The 14,898-nt window shown below is 38.7% G+C and overlaps 1 long non-coding RNA gene across 1 annotated transcript in view; it reads right to left on the bottom strand.

The window, feature by feature from the left end:
* Positions 1-14,898, bottom strand: part of LOC309665756 — a 101,972-nt gene that overhangs the window by 27,247 nt on the left and 59,827 nt on the right. Inside the window, exons 3-4 of the long non-coding RNA XR_014266663.1 lie at positions 11,091-11,190; positions 9,563-9,638 (exon numbers count right to left, since the gene is read on the bottom strand). This is a non-coding gene — a long non-coding RNA (uncharacterized lncRNA). The remainder of the gene's footprint in view (positions 1-9,562; positions 9,639-11,090; positions 11,191-14,898) is intronic.

Raw genomic sequence — 14,898 nt, 5'->3', positions numbered from 1 at the left:
CTTTGTCACGAGTCAGAAGCATTTTAGCTTCTTTTAAAAAAAAATGATTTGAGGGACTTCCCTGGTGGCGCAATGGTTAAGAATCCACCTGCCAATGCAGGGGACAAGGGTTTGAGCCCTGGTCCTGGAAGATCGCACATGCTGTGGAGCAACTAAGCCCGTGCGCCACAACTACTGAGCCTGCGCTCTAGAGCCCGTGAGCCACAAATACTGAAGCCCATACGCCTAGAGCCCGTGCTCCGCAACAAGGGAAGCCACCGCAATGAGAAACCCTCACACCACAAAAAAGAGTAGCCCGTTCACCGTAACGAAGAGTAGCCCCCGCTCGCCGCAACTAGAGAAAGTCCACGCGCAGCAACGAAGACCCAATGTAGCCATAAATAAATAAATAAATAAATTTATTTATTTATTTAAAAAATTATTTGAAACATTTTGACTAATGTCGAGATTTCCAGTGAAGAAGAATCTCATAAATGTGCTGGTTTAGATGAAAGATGAAAACAGAATAAGAAGAACCACAGGATGAATAATTTGTATCTCTGATGCATACTGATTTATTGTTTTAAACATGTATCAGCAGCAAGGGAATTCATTTGACCTAGAGGAGATACCAGTTCTCATTTCTAGCAACTCCCTTTAACCTGTTTGAAAGAACTATTTTGTATTACATTGTTAAAATCAAATAAACATTTAAATGCTGTAATCAAGGCCCAAAATAACGATAACTGAAAGATAATTTATGAAGACCATTGTAAATTAACACCTCTCACATCAAGAATATGTGTGAACAGAATGAATAAGAAAAGGAGTCGGAAGGAAAAGGAATCTGTAACTTGTAACTTCCATATGCTGATAAAGGTTTAATTAATTTGAAACACAATCTGCTGAAAAAATTTTAAAGTTTTTGTTTAAAGTTATAGTACTAAGTGTTCTCTGTATTTGGAAAACTGCCACCAGTGGCCTGGACCTCATTTTAATTTTAGGAAGCTTAGAGGTTTATGTTCAGCGTCACTTTAAAACAAATACTATTCTAACCCTCTCAAGTTATGGGAGGGTTGATGCTTGCTTCAAGATGTAAGGAAGAAAAATGGGGGAAGAATGACTGTCAAGTTACTATTCACCTTCATCTAAAGCAGTGATCTTGACATCGACTGAAAATCAGAATCACTTAAAGAGTTTTAAAAATTACTGATGATTGAGTACCATCCTCCAAATTCTTATTTAATTAATCTGGGTGTGACCTGGGCATTAAAACCTCTCAAAGTTCCCCCAAATAATTCTAATATTCAACCAATTTTGAGAACCAGTGATCCGAAGAAGGTAGGAAGCAAGGTGTAAGGAATGGCTAATAGTTAAAGAGTCTTTAAAGAAATCCTAATTCGGTTAAATATTTTGGTCTCTCTTATGTTGGCAGAGACCAGAATTGTTGCATCGTATGCTCATTTGGAGCTTAAGGCAACGGATAGAACTGCACAAAAAGCAATGTTTCCATGCTTTTTTAAAATGATCTATTCAATTTTATTTAATTCAGTTTAATAAACAGTCACTAAATAACCTATTATCTGCAAAGAACTGATCTACTGTTGTGGAACATTCAAAGATGAATAAGATCTGATCCCCTTTCTCAAATAACACAGACAGGTGGAATGTTTGCTACATCAACTAGAGTCAGATACTGTAAACAACCAGACCTGGGAAAGAGCCTTGTTGAAAAGCACCTGTATAGCCCATAAGTTCTGACACCAAAGTTACAAAAATAATTTGAAAAACAGTACTAGCCCATAGACACATAGCACTGTGTCTGATTAGGCCCAAGAAAGTGGAGAGATGAGCATTAGTTGATGAATTAGAGCTATGCATTGTTTGCCGGACTAGGAGGCTGGGGGATATCTTCTTTCCAAGTATAAAATTTGAGATCTGAAATAGTTACTTAAAAGTCTTAACATTCTAGGGGCTTCCCTGGTGGCGCAGTGGTTGAGAATCTGCCTGCCAATGCAGGGGACACGGGTTCGAGCCCTGGTCTGGGAAGATCCCACATGCCGCGGCGCAACTAGGCCCGTGAGCCACAATTACTGAGCCTGCGCGTCTGGAGCCTGTGCTCTGCAACAAGAGAGGCTGTGATAGTGAGAGGCCCGCGCACCGTGATGAAGAGTGGCCCCCGCTTGCCACAACTAGAGAAAGCCCTCGCACAGAAACGAAGACCCAACAGAGCCATAAATAAAAATAAATAAATAAATTTAAATAGCACTTGGCAAAACAAAGAGAGGGAAGAAAAAATATAGTTATAAAAAAAAAAAAAGTCTTAACATTCTAGGGGTGTTATCTGTGAAAGTGCTTCCTAGGTGCCAATTATATTTTTTCAAAATTCAAATTAAGAGCATAATTATGAATAACCAATTGAACAAGTTGGTTTTCGGGTTTTAGATTAGCCCTGGGCTTGGCAGATGAATGTTACCCAGTAAACTCTGGCTCCGTATCTCAGTTTGCATTATTTTCTGATTTGTAATGCAGACATACACAGCGTGTGTGTGTGTGTGTGTGTGTATTTACATATATGTTTATGAGCTACAAGTTAGCTCAGGTAGTGACACTATATACAGGGGAAATTACTGCAGAAGACTCCATAGCTTTTCCTCCACTCTAACCTACCTTGTGCGGCGTCAGCAAGCTTTCCTAGGGCACCGTCAGAGCACATCTGACCTTGGAATTAGAATATCCCAACATTCCCATCAAGTCTTGCAAGTATACAGTCAGAGCTTCCTGTGCACTAGAGTGGAATGTGTTTTTTCATTTCTGCCTTATAAAACAAGTCTGTAAAAGCTACATGTTTGTTGAAAAACTTACTTAGATATGGCAATTTTTAAATTAGTTGTAAGAACTCTGATTATGTCTCTCAGCATTTCCTCATTGAGGGGAAGAGAGTGCACATTTGTACTGTGGTATTTTCAGAGCCAGAAATATTTAAATCCCTTTGGGGGTGAACAGTTGATGAAGAAACAAGGTCATGGGTTTTCAGAGCTGCTTCCCTTGGCGGTTTTCCGGACACAGATTATCATCTTTTCTCACCCTCCTGATCCCCTTGGCAGTTATCTTGTGAGACAAGAATAAATGGTGTGGAGTCAGATCTGATATCTCCTTTATATGAGTGATTTCCATAAAATTTGGAAGAGTAATGAGTCTCAGGGGCCCAAGATTACAAAACTGGAAAAACTTTTCATAGGTAAAGGACAAAATCAGCAAAATCATTTCATTTCATCTCTGACAGTTTCTAAAGCATACCTTTTGGAGGTGCGCTTGAAATAAAATTTTACATTTTTTCTCACCCTTGACAAAAAGGGTTTTGTCTGTTTTTGGTGCTTCTGCCACCCTGATCTGCAATCCGTAGAAAAATCAAAGAGCTGCTTTTGCATTTGATACATGTGCAGGGACGTATTATGTATTGTACAAAACTGGTAAGATTTTCATTATTTCAAAACAAAGCACTTATTACAAGTATTGAAAAGAATGGCTATGGTGAACATTTTCAGCAGTATAGCCAACATAATTTCCCTAAAACTCAGTTACTGTGGAAAGTGAATCTGTTTACACAAATTCTAAAATCCATGTAAAAGAGCAAAAATTCAAGAATAATAGACTTGTCCTAACAGATACAGAGACTTGCTTTAAATCTATAACAATTTAGAAAGTGTGGTATTTGTGCAAGGAGAAGGAAATAGAGCAATTGAACAAAATTAAGAGCCCAGAGACAGACTCAAGCATATATGGAACCTAGATATATGATACAGGAGGCATGGCAAATCATAACCCTAATCATTTCAGTTCCTGAACACTGCTCTCCGGTTCTTGCTGCCTGGCACCCTTCATTGGCCCTCTCACATCATAGCAACTTACTTCAAAGGACAGCAGAATTTCTCTCATGCTTTGAATCTTTCTTCATGAACAGCTCAGTTCCTTTTAAAGGCTCACCTGATTAGGTCAGGCCCTTTTGGGATAAGTTATTTTTCCCTTCCTTCCTTCCTTCCTTGCTATAATGTGGTATAATTGACAAATAAAATTGTAATATATTTACAGTGTATAATGTCATAATTTTATATAAATTGTAAAAGAATTCCCAAATGAAGTTAATTAACACATCCATCACCTCAGATATTTATTATTACTTTTTGTGACAATAATTTTAGCAAATTTTGATGATACAATATGGTATTATTAACTGTAGTCACCATGTTATACATTAGATCTTCAGACCTTATTCATCTTATAGGTGAAAGTTTGTACCCTTATACTAACGTTTCCCTATTTTCCCCACCCTGCAGTACCTGGCAACCATCATTCTACTCTCTGTTTCTGAGTCTGATGGGGTTTTTTGTTTGCTTGTTTTAGATTCCATATAAGTGATACCATGTAGTATTTGTTTTTCTCTGTCTGGCTTATTTCTCTTGTCTAGCATATTGCCCTCCAGTTTCATTCTTGTCACAAATGACAGGATTTCCTTCTTTTTAAAGGATGAATAACATTTCATTGAATATATTTAATACATTTTCTTTATCCATCCATCCAGTGATGAACAATGAGGTTGTTTCCCTACTTTAGCTATTGTGAATAATGCAGTGAATGTGGGAGTACAGATATCTCTTCAAGATAGTGATTTTGTTTCTTTTGGATATATACCCAGAAGTGGGATTGCTGGATCATATGGTAGTTCTATTTTTAGTTCTTGAGGAACCTCCATACTGTTTTCCATAGTAGCTGTACCAGCTTACATTCCTACCAACAGGGTACAAGGGTTCCCTTTTCTCTACATCCTTGCCTGTATTTGTTATCTCTCGTATTTTTGATAACAGACTTCTAAGAGGTATGAGGTGATATCTCCTTGTGGTTTTGATTAGCATTTCCTTGATGATTAGTGATGTTGAGCACCTTTTCATATATGTGTTGGCCATTAGTAGGTCTTCTTTGGAAAAAAATGTCTACTCAAGTCCTTTGACCATTTTTTGAGTGGGTTATTTGGGGTTTTTTGCAATTGAGTTGTATGAGTTCCTCGTACATTTTTGACATTAATGCCTTATCACATATGTGGTTTGCAAATATTTTCTCCCATTTCATGGGTTGCCATTTTATTTTATTGATTGTTTCTTGTTTGATTTAGTCCCACTTGCTTATTGTTTCTTTTGTTGCCTTTGTTTTTTGGGGTCAGATCCAAAATATCATTGCCAAGACTAGTGTCAAGGAGCTTACCCCCTATATTTTCTTCTAGGAGTTCTATGGCCTCACATCTTATGTTCAAATCTTTAATCCATTTTGAGTTGATTTTTATGTATGGTGTAAGATGGGGTATACTTTTATTCTTTTGCATGTGGCTACCCAGTTTTCCCAGCACCATCTATTCTCCTATTATTAATATCTTACATTAGTATGGTACATTTATCACAATTAATGAAACATTACTGATTCATTATTATTAACTAAAGTCTACACTTTATTCAGATTTCTTTCTTAGTTTTTTTTCGCTTAGTTAGGGTACCTAAATGTCTCTTTTTCTGGTCCAAGATTCCATCCAAGATACCACATTATATTTAGTCATGTCTCCTTAGGTTTCTCTTGGGGGTGATAGTTTCTCAGACTTTCCTAGTTTTTGATGACTCTGACTTTTTGAGGGGTCATGGACAGTCAACTGAAAGAACCCCCAAATGACCAAAGCTGGAACAATTTGGGCTACAAAATAAATGAATACTGGATTATAACCCAAAGTATAAAATAAGTATCCATGGTGATGTACATGAATGATTTATTGGTTGAATGAATGAATGAATGAATGAATAAGTTAATTAATTAATAATAAATGAGGAAGAAGAGTCCCAACTAATTTATATAGCTAGTCTACCCTCAAGGAGGTAGAGCATAACTCCCCACCTTTCTAAAAATATATTTATTTATTTATTTATTTGGCTGTGTCAGATCTTAGCTGTGGCACTTGGGATCTTTGCTGCAGCATGCAGGATCTTTCGTTGTGGCATGCGGGCTTCTCTCTAGTTGTGGCATGCGGGCTGTAGAGTGCATGGACTCAGTAGTTACAGCACGCAGGCTTAGTTGCCCCACAGCATGTGGGATCTTAGTTCCCTGACCAGGGATTGAACCCGCACCCCCTACATTGGAAGGCGGATTCTTAACCACCTGGGAAGTCCCAACTCCCCACATTTTAAGTACAGGTTACACATGGTGACTTCCTTCCAAAAATTACCATACAGAAAAGAGGGGGAAAAGAGTAACTTTATAGCGGAGAAATCTGACAAACATAACCTCAGCCGGGTAATCAAGGTTAACATCAACAATGATAAATTATGTTGGTAGTTTGTGCATCTGATATGATATAATGGTTAAGACAGTTTATTTTTGTGGTTTTCCTCCTCAAACCAATGGCCCAGCCTACTTAAGAGAAAACATCAGATAAATCCCAAAAGAAGGACATTCTACTATAGACCCTTTTCCAGTTGCCGTGAGAACAAAAGGAGAAAAACAGTGCTGGGAGATCCATCAGATAAAAGACTAATTGTAATGATCGGTTATAATTTCACAGCTCTATTTTTTCCCATCGGCACCTAGAAACTCAGAGAAGAAAGTAATTCTAAAACCCAAGGAGGCAATCCTTTTCTCTACTCTTGTTTCACTTTGGTAATTAAAGGCTGAAGAATGCATGCCATGTCATCTGACATGATGTTGGGTTCTCCTGTTATAAACGTTATCTGGTGGTGGTGGAGACAGGCAATAATAGTTTACAGCTCCTGCTCTAACCATATCGTCCAGTTTACGGTAAAGTGACAGGAGAGCTGACCATCAGCAAGCAAAATAGATCCACACTCCCAAAGGAAGTTTATCATTATAGAAACGATCATTTCCATCTAAGTCTGGAACCCTACAGCTGAGCATGTGATGCAAAATTACCCTAGTGATATGGCTATATTTGAGTGTGGAAATATCTTAGTAAAACCTCAGAAGTCATTGTTCCTCAATATTTGATCAATATGAATTTGATTACAAAGTATATGCTCTCCCAAGTCTGAATGTTTTCTATTTCTATTTTAATACTGTACATTGTTGGGAGTAAGCCTTTATTCCTTCTCCTCCTGGATTGTTACGTTTGCGAGCCTACTTTATATGATTCATTTGCGATATTCCTTATGAAAAGAGTGTGAGGCTGTCGTTAGTATTCTCATAAGGTCCATTCATCAGCGTTGCCCCACTCACACATTTCAAGGGCTGCTACTAAAAAGTTATTTTTGAATTCATAAGTCATGTATAACGCTGATAGAATTTTATTGTCTAAATATAGTAAACTGTAGACTGAATTTAAAAACTAAATGAAAATCATTTTTTGTAAACACATTTACCATTTCTAATGTGCATATATATGTAGATATATATATTTAAAATTTCTAAATATACTTTGTCTTTAAATAGGCAATACTTCTTCCTCTCTAAATGGATTTATCATTAATCAGAGACATTAATGATAAAAAGGTTTTAAGCATTTTTCATGTGATTCTTTGGATATTTTTTCTGTGTGAAGTATTTGGATGCCTGATGGAATTAATTTATTTAGAGATTATTGGGCATTTCACACTGCCATCTAGTGATGTGCAAACTCAAATAGGTGGAGGTGAGGGTGAAGCTGAGCAATTTGCCTAGCCCATCTGAAAAACCTGACGGTCCACTGCCAGCCCTTTCCAATAGTTTAGAGAAACTCTCATTTTAGTAATGCTTAGTTTTAATATGTTTCTTCATTCTTTATCAGTCACACTCCAAACTGCAGGTGAATATCAGCTTTTACCTTTGAAAAAGATGAAGTTTGAGTTTGATGCAAAGTATTCCTCTGATGTGTGTACTTGTGACAGTGACTAACATTTATTGAGTGCTTGCCATTTGCCAGGCACTGTTCTAAGTGCTTTCCAGATACTAACGCATTTAATCCTAAACCAGCCTTAGGAGGCAGTTACCATTTTGTCTTTGTTTAGCCCAAAGTCACATAGTAAATGACCAAACTGCTATTTAAACCCTGTCAGGTTGGTTCCAGAGTCCATACGCCTAACCAGTAGGTTATTCTCTTACTTAGCCTCCGCTTCCCCCAACACACACACACACACACACACACACACACACACACACACACACACACACACACACACACACACACTGACTCCACTCTCGCTCTCCTACATACATGCTCACACATATTAGCCCCTGACTGCCTCAGGTCACCTTACTGTGGAATCCCACCTTAGTTTTTGCTTTGTACATGGAGTTACCTTGCTGCCTCTGAAACTTACAGTCTTGTAGACTTGAATAGATTGCTGTGTTTTAAGTTTTTTCATTCTTCAGTAAAAGTGAGGGGATTATTTCTGTCTTGCCCCAATTAGTGTTACCAATTTGAGTTTTAACCTTAAAAATAAAAACCTAGGCCTACTTGATGATATAATCTTAAAAGAAGCTATTTCTACGTAAAGACAGCACAATTTTTTCTTTTCTTTTTCTCCAAGAGAATACAGAATAAGAATGAGATAGAGTTGATTGCAGCAGGACCATGTAGGATATGACTACTCAATGTTGTTTATAAAAAAAAAGAAAAACATTCAAGTTAGCTGATGATTAATTTTGCCACAAAATGTGGCAGTAAAATTGCATATTTCACAGAAACTCTAGGCAACCCTAGCAATCAATCAGCATTGGCTTCTCCACTAGGTGACTGCCTACAATTCAGAGAGCTGTGTAAGGAATGTGAGACGTGTGTGTTGAGCGCGGGGAAGGAATGCAGATGATAGCAGTGCACCTGTATGTTTTGTGGTGGCGGGACCCTTCAGGTGTTTGCGGTCGGAGGGGAAGAGAGCCTTGTGCCAAACAGAACAGAACTCTGTCATGGGCCCAAATAAATAATTAAGAGATGAACAAGGTTTTACAAGTAGAACATACTCTCTTGTATTTCAGAGCATAGAGAGTGTTCTAAGAATTAAAGAAATAAAAGGTTTCCTAGAAACTAGAGGGTTTGAGCTGAGGCTTGAAGCGTTATTACTGTTCTATATTAGTTGTCTCTAAACTCCATCCCAGCACTTTCACAGCACTCTCACTCCTCCCTTTGCAAACATCTACATAGCAAATGACACAGTGGAATGGAAAAATACGCATGCCTTTCTAACACAGGAGAATGATGGTTTGCCTGAAATAGTCAACAACCTGATGACTCCTGTATTGATTCTTGGGCATCTGTTAATTATGCAAGTGGTATATTTTGAAATGTCCAATCAAGAAAACTTCAGAAAAAGGTATTCTGTGGGGACTGCAGTCCTGTCCCTAGCAATAGCCTTGCCCTCTTCAGGAGAAATATTCTGTCAGATCATTTTTTCAGGTCATTCAATACCTAACTTCAGTCACAGATCCCTAATCATGACCCTTCTGTTTTTGTCATGTCACTAAGATTTTGGAGCATCACATAGGTACAGCCAGAAAAATCACAAGCAAGATATATAAAGAGGAACCCGGCTAGGAGTCAGATGGAACGTTTTTGAATTACCTCAGCTTGCTCAGCGCTCCCCTCTGGGATTCCTGTGCATGTTAATTCAACCATGTCAGGATGCATCAGCCATCATCTGAATACGGGGCATATAAAGATGAATAGGAGATATTTAATTAAGGTCTGCTTAATTAATGGCTTCTTGAACTTAGGCTCTCAGACAATGTCCTTTTGACCATTCCTCAAGGCTTAGAACTCCCAACCTATCAAACAGCTGGTTAACTTCCATTACATACCAGAAACACCCCCAAACTCTAATACGTGTGTTCACAGCCCCGAGAATGCTTTTCTGCTTCTCCACCAGGGGGGACATGGTCTTGCATTGCCCTCAGGGGCATCTCCAACCCCTACCTACAGCTCATGGAATCATTCCAGGAGCTCTGTTGGTCCTTTTGAAGCTTTCAGTGGAGCCACAGCTCTTGCCAGAAATGGTTCATAGAGAGGTCCCTGATTTGGAAATAAGTCAGATTCATCTATGTCGAAAGACAAGGCATGGGTTCCTGAGTTCTAAGAATTTTCCTATAGCATGTAAGATATTGAGGTGGAAGATGGATTTACTGATAATTCTGGACTACAAATACATATCTGTGAGTTGTTTAGGAAGGTCACTGTATCCCCCAATAGTGACAGTTTCCCTTTATCTCACTTCCTAAAGAGGCTTCAATAGACCCAACTCAGGAATGTGGAGGAGAAAATCTGGAGTAGTCACCCAGGGATAAAATGGAAGTTAGAGGAATTAAACAGGGCTGATACATAGAAGAAACACTAAGAAATGTTTCTCAGGAAAAGGTGCTGAGAAAGGTCAAGTCTATTTCTAGTCTTAACCCAATGAAGTCCAGCAATAGTGATTAGAAAAATGTTTTTAAGGTTTCTGGTGAACTTGTAATTTGCCCTTATTTATTATTTTGTTTCCTTCTGTTCCCACTAATCAGAAAGAAACAACATGTTTTAGAAAATCTGTCTGTTTACTCACTTAGAGGAAGGAGTGGGATGCAAGAAATGGTAAATTGGGTCCCACTCCTCAATATCACAGGAGAGAGGTCCAGTTTGAAGAAACTTTAATCAAAAGAAGAAGAAACAGGAGCAGATCCTAAGCTCTACCCAGGATGGTGTAGACAGAGCAAGCTCTTGGCTCAGAAGTGACTTCGGGAAAATAAAGACCAGCGGGATCCGTGGGTGATTGTATTCATCGTGTCTTTTTATTCTGTATTTTTGATGCTTTGTCATCTTGGGGCCTTGCTGACTCTGGAGAGGCTGCCCCTCCCAGGACTAGCTATGCCTAGAGATAGTAAAGGACTTGCCTGCAAGTGTGCCTTCCAGATGCAAACCAATCAGCCCAGTGCCTGTCTACCTCTTATACTTCAGACCACTATCCTCTTTCCCTATTGACTCTGGGGCCAGGTACCAGACAACTAGGGACAGCTCTATGCCCCCAAACCCAATGAAATTATTCAAATTAGCCAATCCTAAACTTGATTACCCTGTCTTGCCCATTCCTTCCCACAAAAACCACAATAAAGGCTCTTACCCACCTTTTCCGCTCACTTCCTCTGCCTCCTGACTAAGCCTGGTGTTTCCTCAAGTGCCCGGCACCCCGACCTCCATGGTGTGCCGTGCCCCTGTGAAAACTTAACAGACAGAAAACTCAATTCAGTAGAGCTGGGAGACCAGAAGACGGAGCTCTCATGCCGTGCAGAGATAGCAGAGCCCAACAAGAGCAAAGACTCCTCTTCTCTCCTGGCAGGGACGCAGCCATTGGAGAGCCTTCTTTGTTCACTAGAGTCCTCCCAACTTCCTGTTCCTCCCTATAAAGAATTCTCCTTTCTTTGCTGTGCGGGGACTTGCACATGGCTTGCCATAGTTGCAGACCCTGAATTGCAATTCTCTGCTGATCCCAAATAAACCCATTTTTTTCTGGAGAAATACCTGGCAGTCTATTTGCTTCAGGTCAACACCCCTGTCTCTTGGGATCTGTGAATATAACAAACTATCTTTTCAATGGCAATTGTATCCTGATCTGTTTGCATCACCAAACATAAATAATCATAAAAATCCACACTCTAAAACAGTGATTTCAAAGCAAATTGTCCTCCCTGTGTCCTCCATCATTATGGAGGATAAGATTCATTCTTCTGAATGAGGCCACTACTGTTTTCTCCTTTCCCTTTTGGAAGCAGAGGAAGAATGATACAGTTTATTTTGAAACAGTTTTTTATTTTTTATGTTTTTTTTAAGATTCTCAGATTACATGGTTTATTGAATCAACAGAGGGAGAAGCAAGCGGAAGGAGTTAGCATAGGTTAACATGACTTGGATGGGTTACATACTGAGAGGAAAGGACCACGATACCTAAATCCTGTGCTACACGATATCTGTACTTCCTGCTCCTTTCTACTGTATCACTCTTTTTTTTGCTAATGGTAGGTTTATGATCATTGAAGTTGGAGATGGCCAAGGGGACTCAGCAGAAGGAAGGTGCCCAGGGTCAGCTTGCTCTATCCAAGAGGCAGGACAAAACGTCTGACCACTAGCTCTCACCAAATAGCAATGGCTCTTATCTGTATGGGGTAGAAAACTTGAGGGACCAGTATGAGTGTCAGCAACGGGTAACTGATTTAAGGTTGCCATAACTGAAGGTGGCATGATTTGAATCTAGGAAATTTGTCTATTTTTACACCTTAATTGAGAGTAAATTTGCAAACAATTAAATGCATCCATTTTAAGTTACACTTCAATGATATTTTGAGGACACTTTTATCTCATATAACCACCCTCAGAATTAAGATACAGAATATTTCCAACTGCCCAGAAAATTCCCTTATGCCCTTTTAATCTCCCACCCCCAGTCCCAGGCAACCACAAGTCAGCTTTCTGTCACTATAGATTAGTTTTGTCTTTTCTAAATAAATTTATATGCGATGTAGGCTTTTGTGTTAGCTTCTTTTGCTAACCACAACGGTTTTGACATTCATGAAACGGTTTTAAGATAGTTTTTGTTTAAGAATATTTGTTTGATTCAATGCAATCAAGATTTTGTTTGCATATTCACACTCAATAATATAATAAGTCATATTTACCCAAACCCTTGACATACTTAGTATTACATAGGTCAAGCTCTCCTCCATTTCCTGACCCTTTCCCTTTTTTTTGTCCCCAGGTAGGGCCATTTGAAATCCATGGGCAAATGAGACCTGTTCCCAGATGTGGAGGTGAGCCTAATTTTAATCAGGAGCTACTTTAATTCTAATTCAACACCTGGAGTATGCAGAAGGGAGTCATCCTTGCCCCTAGTCACTCCCCAACCCTATACCCAACTCTGGCAGCTACTTTAGTCCTGAGTCTTTCCCAGTTCTGAAAAGTGGCCTAATAAAAAGGGATTAATCAAATTAAAACAAGTGAGAATAGACAATAATTTAGCTGAGTAATGTCCAACAGCCTAGAGCATATAAGGCAGGAGAAGCTGCTGGGGGGTCATGAGGGCTGTGGGTTAACTGAAAAGCAGATGGAAGTTCGTACTTAAGAGGATCCAATAAAAATTAAAAAATAAAAATAAAAATAAAGACGATCCAAATAGTGAGAGGAACAAGGAGCACTGAGTTACAGCTTCCTCAGACCTAGGAATCCTGAGAATGCTGAAAAGAAAAAGGAGTGAATCCAGAAAAAGAAAATATAGGCAAGAAGTGCTTTTTTTGTGTAATAGAGTAGCGTATAAGTTGTCTAAGTGCCTAGAATAAAAGGATTAGAATTCTGCCTTTACAATTTCTAAACAATTTTGGTTGCTAAGACTGCTGAAAAACAGTATAAGATGAACACAGAGGAACGTGAATCAGCATCAGCAACGTCCCAAGGGTGTGTGTTTGATGAATGCTTAGCCTTAGTCTTAGGATGAAAGAGAGAAAACAAGTGATTAAACTGAATTGCATATTTGAATTGTGTATACATATATTTGAAATCTCACATTGGAAGAGTCGTCTAGAATTCTAAGTTGACCTGAAAAAGTTATATTAAAATTGCCTGCTTGTAAACATAGGATTGAAGGTCAATGACAGAGAAGTTCAATAAAGGAAACAATTCAGGTAATGTCTGAGGGTTGTTCACCCGGGGGTTGGATTTTGTTAATTTTGGAACCCTTGTTCCTGATGACCTTGATTTCCTTTGTGTAGCATATCTGCTGGGTATGTGTAGCATATCAGCTGCTGGAGAGTGACAGAGGACAGACGGCTGGTTTCAGAAAGAGCCTAAGACAGCTGGTGAGATCACTGAACCTAGGAAGCAGGAAGGGAGGAAAGGAGGAAGTCCCTCGCAGGGCTGAGGTCAAGGCTGCTGCACTAGGCCTTTCACGGGAAAGCCTGCACGGTCCCAGGGCCCCGTGCTTTACTCCCTTTTAGACTTTTTATGTAAAAATGAAAGCAAGCAAGACTTTAAGCCGAGTCTTGCTACTAAAAAATATACATTACCTTTAACATTTTTTTCTTTTATATTACAGCAAGGTTGTTTGTTGTGAAAAGCAAATTTATCAAAGCTATAGCGGCATTATTTTTAAAGCCTTGCTTCTCTGTGGTCTTTATAAAGGCTACTATGATCCCATATTGTATGTGAAAATACTCTCTGCACAGTAAATAATGTCACTGAATGAATAAACTGTACTTGCTATGGAGATAGAAGTTAGACTATTCAAAAACAACTTTTAGAAAAAACTGTAAGTCTTTAAGATGAATTTTGTGTGCTGTGATAAGATAAATTATTCTTTTAAAGAGGTTTGGCTTTGTTGGTTGAATTGGCTCTTAGTGAGGGACTGAACAGTTTTTGCATCTGTCATCTTTATTATATTTTATAGATACAGGCATCTATTTGAATAATTATAAGCATATTAGATATAAGTGTATATACATAGAGATATACTATTTGAATATTTATTTATACCTACATACATAGGAATTGACTATAGTGTGGCCTGCTGACATTATAAAATATTTGGCCTTGATTAACATTGCTGTATCTGCATGTAGTGGGGGTCACACAAAAGCATTCCCGAGAGTCTTCTGCAAAGCACACTCAGAAATAATTTGTTTTCCTCTTTCCATGATGGTACCATGGGTTGGAGTTCTGCTGTGTGTTACCATCAGTGGTGACCTAGAGACCATATTCCACTCACTGGGCAATGTCTATAGCCCATGTCCGCAGTCTACTTCATTAATACTCAGGAAGACTTTTAGGAAAACTCATGGTATCTGTTTGGAAAAAATGGAATCTTGTGCACATTTATCATATTAAGGTGTGATTTATTTTCTCCAGCATTTATACTGACATGTTACCAATTATTTTTCATGGGGTAA

The sequence above is a fragment of the Balaenoptera physalus genome (assembly GCF_965194825.1).
Source record: "Balaenoptera physalus genome assembly, chromosome: 8".
In the NCBI taxonomy this organism is placed as follows: domain Eukaryota; kingdom Metazoa; phylum Chordata; class Mammalia; order Artiodactyla; family Balaenopteridae; genus Balaenoptera; species Balaenoptera physalus.
The sequence above is the reverse complement of the archived record's forward strand: the minus strand, read 5'-3'. Positions and strand labels throughout refer to the sequence as shown.